The sequence below is a fragment of the Schistocerca serialis genome, chromosome 8, assembly GCF_023864345.2.
Source record: "Schistocerca serialis cubense isolate TAMUIC-IGC-003099 chromosome 8, iqSchSeri2.2, whole genome shotgun sequence".
Classification (NCBI taxonomy): Eukaryota; Metazoa; Arthropoda; class Insecta; order Orthoptera; family Acrididae; genus Schistocerca; species Schistocerca serialis.
This window is the reverse complement of record NC_064645.1, coordinates 533,812,885-533,823,976: the sequence shown is the minus strand read 5'-3', so window position 1 is coordinate 533,823,976 and position 11,092 is coordinate 533,812,885.

Below are 11,092 nucleotides of genomic sequence, written 5' to 3'. Positions count from 1 at the left end.
ATCCGCAAAAGACAAGAAAACGTTCTTAACTGAAAATAATTTTAAATAAACGGTAACGCAGCATAAAATAATTTGGAAGAATTACGGCGAAACCTTTTTCTAAGAGTTATTGATCAGCCACAACACCGCATCCACATCTATATGATGGATCTACAAATACGTGAATAATCGTGTGGTTATCGCTCTCCCGAGTGAGTTCAGAAATTCTGAATGAATGTTATCTCTCTCGTGTTTCTTCCTCTCTATTTGATCGCAAGTCTACCAGAACTGCATTAAACTCTAATACTGGATTCCTTTTGCCTTCTCGTCGACTCTCATTTCTTTCACTGTCATTGGACAGTCCCCGACCACCTGTAGAGGCCTTCAGTATACTCTTGCTGACTATTCCCTCTCTCCTCTTCGTTTAGCAGTGGGCTTCCTCTTTCACTCTTAATGTGGACGCATTTGCTTTTAATTCCACAGAAGGTAGCTCCAAAAAGTCTTGATCACAACTGTTTACTATCGACTGGCTATTTGAATCTGTCGCAGCAACGTCGGCACTAAAACGTTGTAGTTCTGACGGCGTTTGTTTACTTATTATAACGAAAGGGATGACGATTCCTAAGACATGATGTCAATAATATGAAGATAATTTCGACTTTTCTATACACTGAGTCAGTCTTCCGGAGATCATTTCTTTTTATATTTCTTTTCATCAAGCCCATGGCCTAGGCTTCTCTCCACTTCCTATTTATTTCATGCTTAAGTATTTTATGTTCCTAAACACTTTTTATTGCCTCCTTTCATCGGTCAACCGAAAATTTTCTTCTGTGGGCCAAGGTTTCTTCGCATTTACCATCTTTTAGCTATATTTCGAAAGATTATCTCTCTTTCGTTTATTTCATGTTGAACTGGATTCGACAGATGAAAGCCTACAGTTTGTCGAATATTCTCACTAGTCGTTTCCTGAAGATCTGCATTAGAGCTTCAATAAATGCTAGCGGCCTCGTTATCTTGTTTGATACAGTGCTCGCTGATAATTAATAGGGAGCTGGCCTGAATATTTGTTTAATTAATTAGTTACTTTAACATTTAATTAAACAGCATATCACAACGGATAACGCAAAGGGAGAAAACAAGCAACCAAAGGAGACAACTAAATGAGAGGGTTTGCAGCACAGCCTGACACGATAAATATCCGCATGGAATTTTAATTACTGACTCAATCAGTGTTACTTCAGGGGATAAATATGTACAGGACTGCACTATCAGGTGGGTTCAGGTGACTGAAATTACTGATGACAATTCTCGATAAAAATGCAATTTATTACGGTATTTTCTCCAAAGTTCAAAGACGAAGGGAAAATTTACAACTTACTTTACGTGCTGAAAGCGGTCAACATCTACACCTAGGCTGTCTCATGATTCAGGCTACCACTCACGGGATTGGAAAGAAAACATGTTGGTACTGGGTTTAATGTGTTTCTCGTACGTAAATCTCATACTGAGCATACTCAGACACTGGTTAACAGCTACTGTTTCTAATAACTACGCACACTTCATGCCTAGTGGGGTCTGAACAGATTTGGTGGGGACCGTGAGGATGTAACCACTAGATATTTTGACGATACATGAGGATGGAGTAGACAAAGATATGCGACATAAAGAACACGTAAGATCTTCACACGAACACATACTTATCCTGACGCGAAATTCTTCAAGAACGATGAGTGCTCATTGACTGTGCAGCCAACCCCATGTGGGTGACTTAAATCAATAGCACAGTTAGGTAATCACCAGGCTGGGTCATTCTTGGATTAATAGCAAAACTGCACACGCATCACACACAAATCCAATCGTTAACTAACCTAGGAAGCATATTGCCCTTTCTCTGTGCAACTGTGCTCTCATGGGAGCGTGGAGTCAGTGACCAAACAATCCAAATAAAATAAGGTCAAACAATTTCACACCCAACAATACTGAAATATTGTATACTACTCACTTAAGCTGAAACAAATGCATGAACATACCTAGTCTTTAGGTAATGGCTGTGACCACCTGGCTGCGGAATACGCAATAGGTAATGCACGTGTCACTGAGAAAAAATATTCAATAATTTGCAAATAATTAAAGAAACAGAATAAATGTAAGTTAAGTGTAATATAAAGTTGAGAAAAATTAAATTTGATGAAAGCACCCAAGATTAATTTCAGGAGGAGTAGGAGATTAGTGTTTAACGCCCCGTTGACAGCGAGATCGCTAGAGACGGAGCACAAGCTCGGTTTAGGGAAGGATGAGGAAGGAAATCGGCCGTGCCCCTACAAAGGGATCCCCGGCATTTACCAGAAGCGATTTAGGGAAATAATTGTAAAATGGTAAACATAAATCAGGATGGCCGAATGCGGGTTTGAATCGTAGTTCTTCCGAATGCGAGCCCAGTATCCTAACCACTGCGCCATCTCGCTCGGTGGGTTCATACCGGTGGGTTGAAATGAGCAGCATGCGCTCGTTAGATACGTAAGTCCTAACTAAGTCCTAACCAGTAAATTTACTTGAAAAAGTATTGCAAAATGTGGTCGCAACAATATCCTGGTTCTGACGGTGCTGAAAACGAATGGGTTAGTTATTTTAACTACTGTATTTTAACTACAGTAGTAACTACTGTCCGCACCAACCTATTCACGTTTTAAAAATATATGTAATGTAACATTTTGCATTTATTTACCACTGCCCAGGAATACATAGAATCAAATGTGCATATCATTCGTGACATTTTATATTTGTATTTTAAATTTCTTTCCAAGTGTTGATAGTAAAAAAATAAAAATGAAGAAAGAGTGATGCTGTTGACGAACGGGACCCAATACACATTCCTCTCTTATTATTCTCAAATTTTATCCCATATGTTTTCTAACTTCTGGTTCTATCTTCAGCAACGAGACATACTGGTGCTGGGCTTGTGTCTGTTCTGAGGTGCCATGACTGGCCTCATTTAAACCATATAAACTCTTCTGTTTGGAGAGTTTATTTACGGGTGGAACAGCTGCTTGGATCAGAGATGGGGTTTTGTATCAGTGTGCTTCCTGTTGAGTCTATCAGCAGGTGGGACTGTACTAGGCATGGCCTTCACCTCAGCAGGAAAGGGAAGGGAAAACTGTCTAAATAACTTGGGGCGGGGGTCACTGTCACAAGTGGTAAAGTACCAGTGGTTACAAGTGACAGATCAGCAGTTTTTTTAGATTAGGGAGGGCAGAAACAAAAGATGTTCAGAGACAGGCTGAAAATTACATTCACATTGATAAAACAGGCAGCCAGAAAGCAAATTTTAATGTAAACAATTCATGCACACAGCCTCTGATTGAAACTAGAGATACTCAATAACTGGGAGGAAAATTGGGTTCATTCAGTTGTAATTCAGCCAGTGCACAAAATCAGTTATCGTTATTGCACCAGAATATCCTAGGACTAAGGGATAAGCTTAATGAGTTACTTACTTGTGTTGGAGAATTAGAGTTGAGCAAACCAGCTGATATAATCTGCCTTTCTGAACATCATGTGAGCACTGGTATAGATATGTTAAAAGTTACAGAATTCAGGTTAGCTTCTTACTTCTGTAGAGAAAATATGGAGAAAGGAGGAGTTGCCACATTTGTCAGACACTTTTTTGATTTCATGAATACTGACATTAATAAATTTGGCTTAGAGCAGCACTTAGAAGCTTGTGCAACAGAAGTAGTATTTCATAATAAGTCCTTTACAATATTAGGTATATACAGATCACCTTCAGGAAATTTTAACCTCTTCATAAAAAATCTGGAAGTTCTGCTGTCCCATCTCATGGGTGGTTGCTGTTGATTTTAATGTGGATTTATTGAAAAGCTCTGTCAGTGAATAATTATTGTAGCCAGTAGCACTATCATACAATTTAGTTCCTACTGTGAACTTTGCTACTAGGATATGTAATTACTCTGAAACTGCCATTGTAAATATCTTTGTAGACAAATCTAGGGAAAAAAGGAGTATTATAAAACCAATAGTAAATGGGCTATCTAATCATGACATGCAACATCTTCTGTTAAACATTGTAATTTGTCAGGATAAACAAATCTATTAAATCTGAGTACAGGAGGGTAATAAATAAGTAAAAAATTGTGAAAGTCAGGAAATTGCTCAAAGACATGACCTGTATAGATGTTAACATTACTTATGAGTCAAATGGAAAATACAAAGCATTCATTAATAAAGTTATTTCCACTTTTGAAAATTGTTTTTCCCTAAAGATAACTCAAATCACACAGAAGTCAAAAAATAAACTGTGTATTACACAAGGAGTGAAGATATCATGTGGGACAAAAAGGATTCTATATATAATGTCTAGGAACAGCTTTGATGATAGAATTGTAATGCATTACAAAGAATACAGCAAAATATTGAAGTAAGTAATTCAAAAGTCGAAGCAGCTTTGTTACGAGAAAATGATAATTACATCAGGCAGCGAAATAAAAACAGTATGCCATGTAGTGAAGACAGAGACAGGTGGGGCCAAAAAGGAAGAGAAATAGATAGCTCTAAAAATAAATGAGACTTTGGTAACAAGTGCATGTAGTGTTATAAACCTCTTAAACAAGTACTTCATTTCTGTTACTGACAACTTAGGGTTACCAAGTTCAGTAAACAGTCCAATGGAGTACGTGAGACCAGTCTTTCAAAATAACTTCAGTTAGATGGAAATGACACTCAAGTCTCCCAAATAAGTAGCATCCATTATAAAATCCTTAAAATCTAAGTATTCCCGTGGGTATGATAACATATCAACGAAGTTAATCAAACAATGCTCATGTGAGTTGAGTTCTGTCTTAAATTATTTGTGTGATCAATCTCTTATCAGTGGAACATTTCCAGAGTGGCTAAAATATGCTGAATTTAAGCCTCTTCACAAGAAGGGGATAAAGAGATACCATCAAACTATCGACCAATTTCACTCATCCCAGCTTTCTTAAAAATAATTAAAAAGTTGTGTTCAAGTGTCTCCTTAAGCATCTGATGACAAATCATATATTATCCAAGTCCCACTTTGGATTTCTTAAGGGTTCTGTTCTAGAGAAAGCTATTTCCACTTACAGTGAGAATGTACTTAATTCATTAGATAACAAATTAGAGGCTACTGGCATTTTCTGTGACCTGTCAAAAGCCTCTGACTGTGTGAACCACAGCATTCTCTTAAGAAAATTGGAATATTATGGTGTCTCCGGCAATACTGCAAAATGATTTGAGTCTTATCTATGTAACAGGAAACAAAGGGTGTCATTGTGTCTGTGCAGTAAGCAGTCAGTTTTCATCGGAGTGGAAATTAATTTCATGTGGTGTTCCTCTTCTCTTGTGTAAATTAATGACCTCTCATCTGTTACATCGCCAGATGCTAAGCTTGTTTTGTTTACAGATGATACAAACATTGCAATAAGTAGCAAGTCAAATACAGATTTAGAATTACTGCTAATCAAATTTCCACTGACATTCATAACTGGTTTAAAGGTAATTCACTGTCATTAAACTTTGAGAAGACCCACTATATACAGTTCATAACCTGTAAGAGATTTCCTTCCAGCATGTGTATAACATATGAAGACATGAAGATTGAAGAGGTTGACTGCATTAAATTTTTAGTATTAGAACTTGTTAATAAATTCAGTTGGGAAGGACATACCATAGAATTGCTTAAGCGCCTAGACAAGGTTGTATTTGCAGTGAGAAAGGTGTCAGTTGTAGGAGATATAAATATAAAAAACTTGCACACTTTGCTTACTTTGATTCTATTATGTCATATGGGGTCATATTCTGCGGCAACTCATCAACAGAGCAAAAGTTTTAAGGGTGCAAAAACGTGTCATAAGAATCATTTGTGGGGAAAATTCAGGAACATCAGGTAGAAATCTGTTCAAGGAACTTTGTAATCTAACCACTGCTTCTCAGTATATTTATTCCTTGATGAAATTTGTTGCAAATAATACATCTCTATTTCCAATCAATAGCTTAATACATAGTATCAATACTAGGAATAAGACCAAACTACATAAAGTCCTAAAATCACTTACCTTGGTCCGAAAAGGGATCCAATATTCAGGAACACACATTTTCAATAAATTGCCAGCAATCATTAAAAATTTGGTTTCAGATAAAGCACAGTTTAAACAGAGTTTGAAAGACTTTTTGGCAAGCAACTCCTTCTTCTCTGTAGAAGAATGTCTTAATAGAGACTGTTAAGTGAGCTTAAGTGAAAATATCTGTTAGATTTCATTTTTGACAGCACTTGGTCACAACAGTTAAGATTATGTATTCTGTGCATGATAAATTTATTAATAGTGCAAAACATGTTTCATTCTGACTGTGTTAATTCTGTAAATATTAGTTGTTCAATTTTACCGCATTGTATTCACATATTTCGACAATTTCCTGACAAATAATCAGGTTAGTAAGTATTATATTCAAATGTTTTTTGTTTTTATGTTGTACTTTCTGACTTGTTTCACACCCACGAAAATCATCTCACTTTTTGGGTCTATGGAACGAAAACTGAATTTAATCTAACCTAATCTAATCTTCATGTATTATTTTATGTACTGATATAGCAAGACGTGATAACTGACATCCAATGTATATGAATCTGATTCAATTAAATAGTTTTCAGCTACTTTGTTCCTGTTATATTTCCATGTACATTTTACTATCATTTTACCACTATTCAACAAATCGGCACAAATATCTTCTTTCATACACGTTCCTACGTCGTTTTGCAGAGCAAGTAATCTAAGTATAATTAATAGTCGATGTTAAATGTCTTTGTTTAACGCCTATGCCATCTGTTGGTGTAGTTTACTTGTTTTAAGTTTAATACACTACAGCCTGTTTGACACTTTCATTCACTGAACTGACAAATTTACTAATATATGCAGATTTATGAAATAAGAATTGTGTTACTATATACTGTTCACATGCTCAGTTTATTAATCATAATAATTGAGCATGCACTGTCATGATCAAGCATTTTACTAGTATATGTTACTTAATTTTCATAATTTCTGTACATTATCCGCTATCTTATGTCTGACGATGGTTGTTCGAAACATGTAATACACAGTAAAGAATTGTGGAATCAACATCTTCCATAATTGCTGTTTGTGATTAATGTTTAATTATAATCAGTAACGATTCAGGGCGAGCATTACATGTGCAGTGAACGGTTCAGTTGCCCACTAGATGAACCAAGGCCAACAAGACCTTGCCCTGCGCTGTAGCAATCACTGTCTGAGAACATTTCATGTCCAAAAGTGATACGAGCAATTATGTAGCCCCCATTCAAACGAATGCGTGAAATAGTTGTATAGTGAATGTTGCAAACAAAACATGCAGCATTTAAACTCAAACGCATATTTCCTCCCCGATGTGCTCTCGGAGGTTATTCGTATCAAACCGTGTTGAAACCCAGCTGGTCAGATGCTGTGTTGTGGAAATAAGAGTTCACACTATCGCAGAGTGTCACCATTTTTTAAGGTTCCGTACGTCAAAGGGCAAAAACGGAATCCTCGTAGAATCACTTTGTTGTCGGTCAATCTGATTGTCTGTCCGACAGTTCAAAACACTTCCTCTCAGGAACGGTCAGACGTATCAAAAGGAAATTTATGCAACAAATGAGAGCTATGCTCCAATGGCAGTGTAAAACAGTGAAGCTTCAAAGTTAGTGCAGTCAAAAGAAACGGCCATTTATGTCACATATTTTGGTGTTCGCAAACTCAGTCATCAAAACCTACGTGGTACATCTGTTGACCTAGAATCACGAAGAAAAAAAATGCTGTCATTATCAGACTGTCCGTCTGTCTGTTAAGACCCCTTTTTTTCAGGAACTTGTGGACGTATCAGGTTGAACTTTATGTAACATACTACGGTATATTGTTCCTTGGCGGTGTAATAAGCACAAGCTATTAAGAGAATGCAATCAAATGATACCGCCACTTATGTCAGATGTATTTACACTGGCTCACTCACTCATCAGAACCTGTTGGGTACTTCCCGTTGGTCTAGAGCTATGAAAATTGACATGAAAAAAGGTTTCATAGTACAAGTAGAGGCAGAAATCCGAAATTGTTAATATGCAATCATATCACACTGTAAGTAGGCTGTTTAGGTTTTTATGTTGGTAACACCACGTAACGCTCTGAATGAAAATCACTGACTGTGCTGTGTGCAGTGTGTGGCTGGTTTGCATTGTTGGAATATTTGCTATCGTAGTGTTGGGCAGTTGGGTGTGAACAGCGCGTAGCGTTGCGCAGTTGGAGGTGAGCCGCCAGCAGTGGTGGATGTGGGGAGAGAGATGGCAGAATTTTGAGAGCGGACGATCTGGACGTGTGTCCATCAGAAGGAGTAAATTTGTAATATTGGATATCATGAACTGATATATATATATATATATATATATATATATATATATATATATATGATGACTTTTGAACATTGGTGAGGTAAATATATTGTTTGTTCTCTATCAAAATCTTTCATTTGCTAACTATGCCTATCAGTAGTTAGTGCCTTCAGTAGTTATCTTTTATTCAGCTGGCAGTATTGGCGCACGCTATATTGCAGTAGTTTGAGTAACGAAGATTTTTGTGAGGTAAGTGATACATGGAAGGTATAGGTTATTGTTAGTTAGGGCCTTTTTTGGAGGGATTACTGAAAGTCAGATTGCATTGCGCAAAAAAAAAATATTGTGTGTTAGAATAAGTAAAGACAGAAATGTCTGAGTATGTTCAGTTTTGCTCAGCTGTTTGAAAATCAAATAACGTTGAGGCTTTCCAGCACTGTCATTTATAAAATTTTTCTAAGGGGATGTTTCAACACAAATAACTTGTTATTGTCATTTCTTGTCCGACGGTCCGTCTGTCCCTCCGTCTGTTAAGACCCCTTTCGTCAGGAAATGGTAGACTTATCAAGCTGAAATTTGTGTCACATGCTGAGGTCTGCAGTCCTTTGGTGGTATTAAAATATTAAGATTGTAAGTCAATGCAGTCAAAAGACACGGCCATTTATGCCACATATTTTGATACTTGGAATTTCAGCCATCAAAACCTATGGGCTACTTCCGTTTGACGTAGTATCATGAAATTTGGCAAGGTGAAAGGTTTCACAGTACGAGTAAAGGAAAAACTGACACGAAAAAAATACTTCTTTTGTTATTTGTTATCCTACTTCAGACTTGAAAGAAAAAAAAAGTTCTGGAGAGTCTTGGAGTCCTTGAGACCGATATCATGCAAGTATTAATGTCGATAACAAGCAAAAATCTTCAAGATCCTCGATTCCCGGAATGAATGAACTGTCTATATTACATACATAATTAATTTTTTCACGGAACCTTCAGTGCGCGAGTCCTCGAGACTTCCCAGACATAGTATCCTACAAATAATACACCGTAAAAACAGAAGAAATCCGACGAAGAAATTAGGCAAATACACAACAAAACTTGCTTGGCAGATAATTAAGGGAAAAATAAGGTTGCTTCCTGCACAGTGAAAATATACGGCGGGTCCTGAAAAAATTGTGAAAAGTAAGGTTATTTTCTCGGTACAAAGGCAGCGCCTCGAGGTCCCAGCTGCTAAGAGCAGTATTAAGGGTAAGATATTAAAGGCGAGGCGGCTAGATGCGGCTCTCCTTCTGTCCCAATGAAAGCAGCAACAAGCAACAAAGGGCAGAGAGCAAAAAAGAAGGGCAGAGCTGGAAACGTGGTGGCCTGAGTAAGCCGCCCACGCCGTCCCAGATGAGGCCGGGGAGCTCCACGGAGCCGCCGCTTCGCCCACGCGACTCTTCTGCGCACTCCTGCCAACTGCTGCGGCACCGCCCCATCCGTCTGGCAGCTGAATACGTCACGCCGAGGGTGCTCCACGACGTCCAATACGACGACCACCCCAGAAGAGATATATAAAGTCCCTTCTGCACCGCTCGTGTGTCAGGCGTCAATAGCTAAGGCTGGCAGGCGCCAATAAACGCCATACGCTTTGAGAGTATCACACGGCACACGGGACAATTGACGAGTGGAAATGGGAAACGTTAAAAGTGTTACTTTCTTTATCAACACTTCGTTTTCAGTGCTGCTGTGTTAACGGTATTGTTGCACGTTCCTTGAACTTACCACCCTCATTAGCTTATCATTTTCGTGACAGTATCTTTCCAGTTTAGTTATAATCCAAAATAGCTTCCCGTTTTTGAACTTTTTTGGTATCCTCGGTCAAGTGACCTCGGTCAACGCTGCCTGGAAAAATCTCATATTCCAAAGCAACTTTCCTGAAGAGGGTGGACATGTGTAGTGGAGCCAGTCTCTTCAATACATTTGTTACACATCTAAGTGTAGTTTGAAAGCTAGAAAACCAAAAAAAGAATTTCAAAAGCTCAGTTTACATATAGTGGGCGTCAGAAATGTGAAATGGAAAGAAAATAAGAATTTATAGTTAGAACAATATAAGGTAATACAAACAGAAACAGGAATAAGATTCGTCATGGAAAGAAAGATAGTGCAGAAAATAAACTACTGTGGCCAGTTATTGATTGAAATTTATTGCAGTACTCAGTCGGACTTTCTCCTCTCACTGCTACTACCGACCACACATTCCCCAGTAGCAGTTCAATGATGGAATTATTCTCATCAGAATCGACAACAAGCGAACGCCAACAACAATAGTTCAGGTATCAATGATGACTTCTCAAGCAGAAAGTAAACAGAGAGAGAGAGTACATAGGAACATTGAACGGGTAATTCCATTCGTAATGGAAGAGGAGAATCTAATAATCATGGAAGACTGGAAAGATGTAGTAGTGGAAGAAAAAGAAGACAGAGCACTTTTTAGCCCCTGTTGGATGGCTTAGTGTGGCACGCTTTTTAGTGGCATTAGGTGATTGGTCGGAGGTCGTCCTTCAATAAATAATCCCCTTTGAAAGTGGTGAGAGGGGGAGTTTTGTTAATTTTCAGAGAGGGAATACTCTGCCTCGAGAAAACGGTGCGTGTATAAGTTCTGGTAGAACGTGGTGTTAGATGGTGATGCGGATTGAAAATTATAAGTTATGTCCCGTTCAA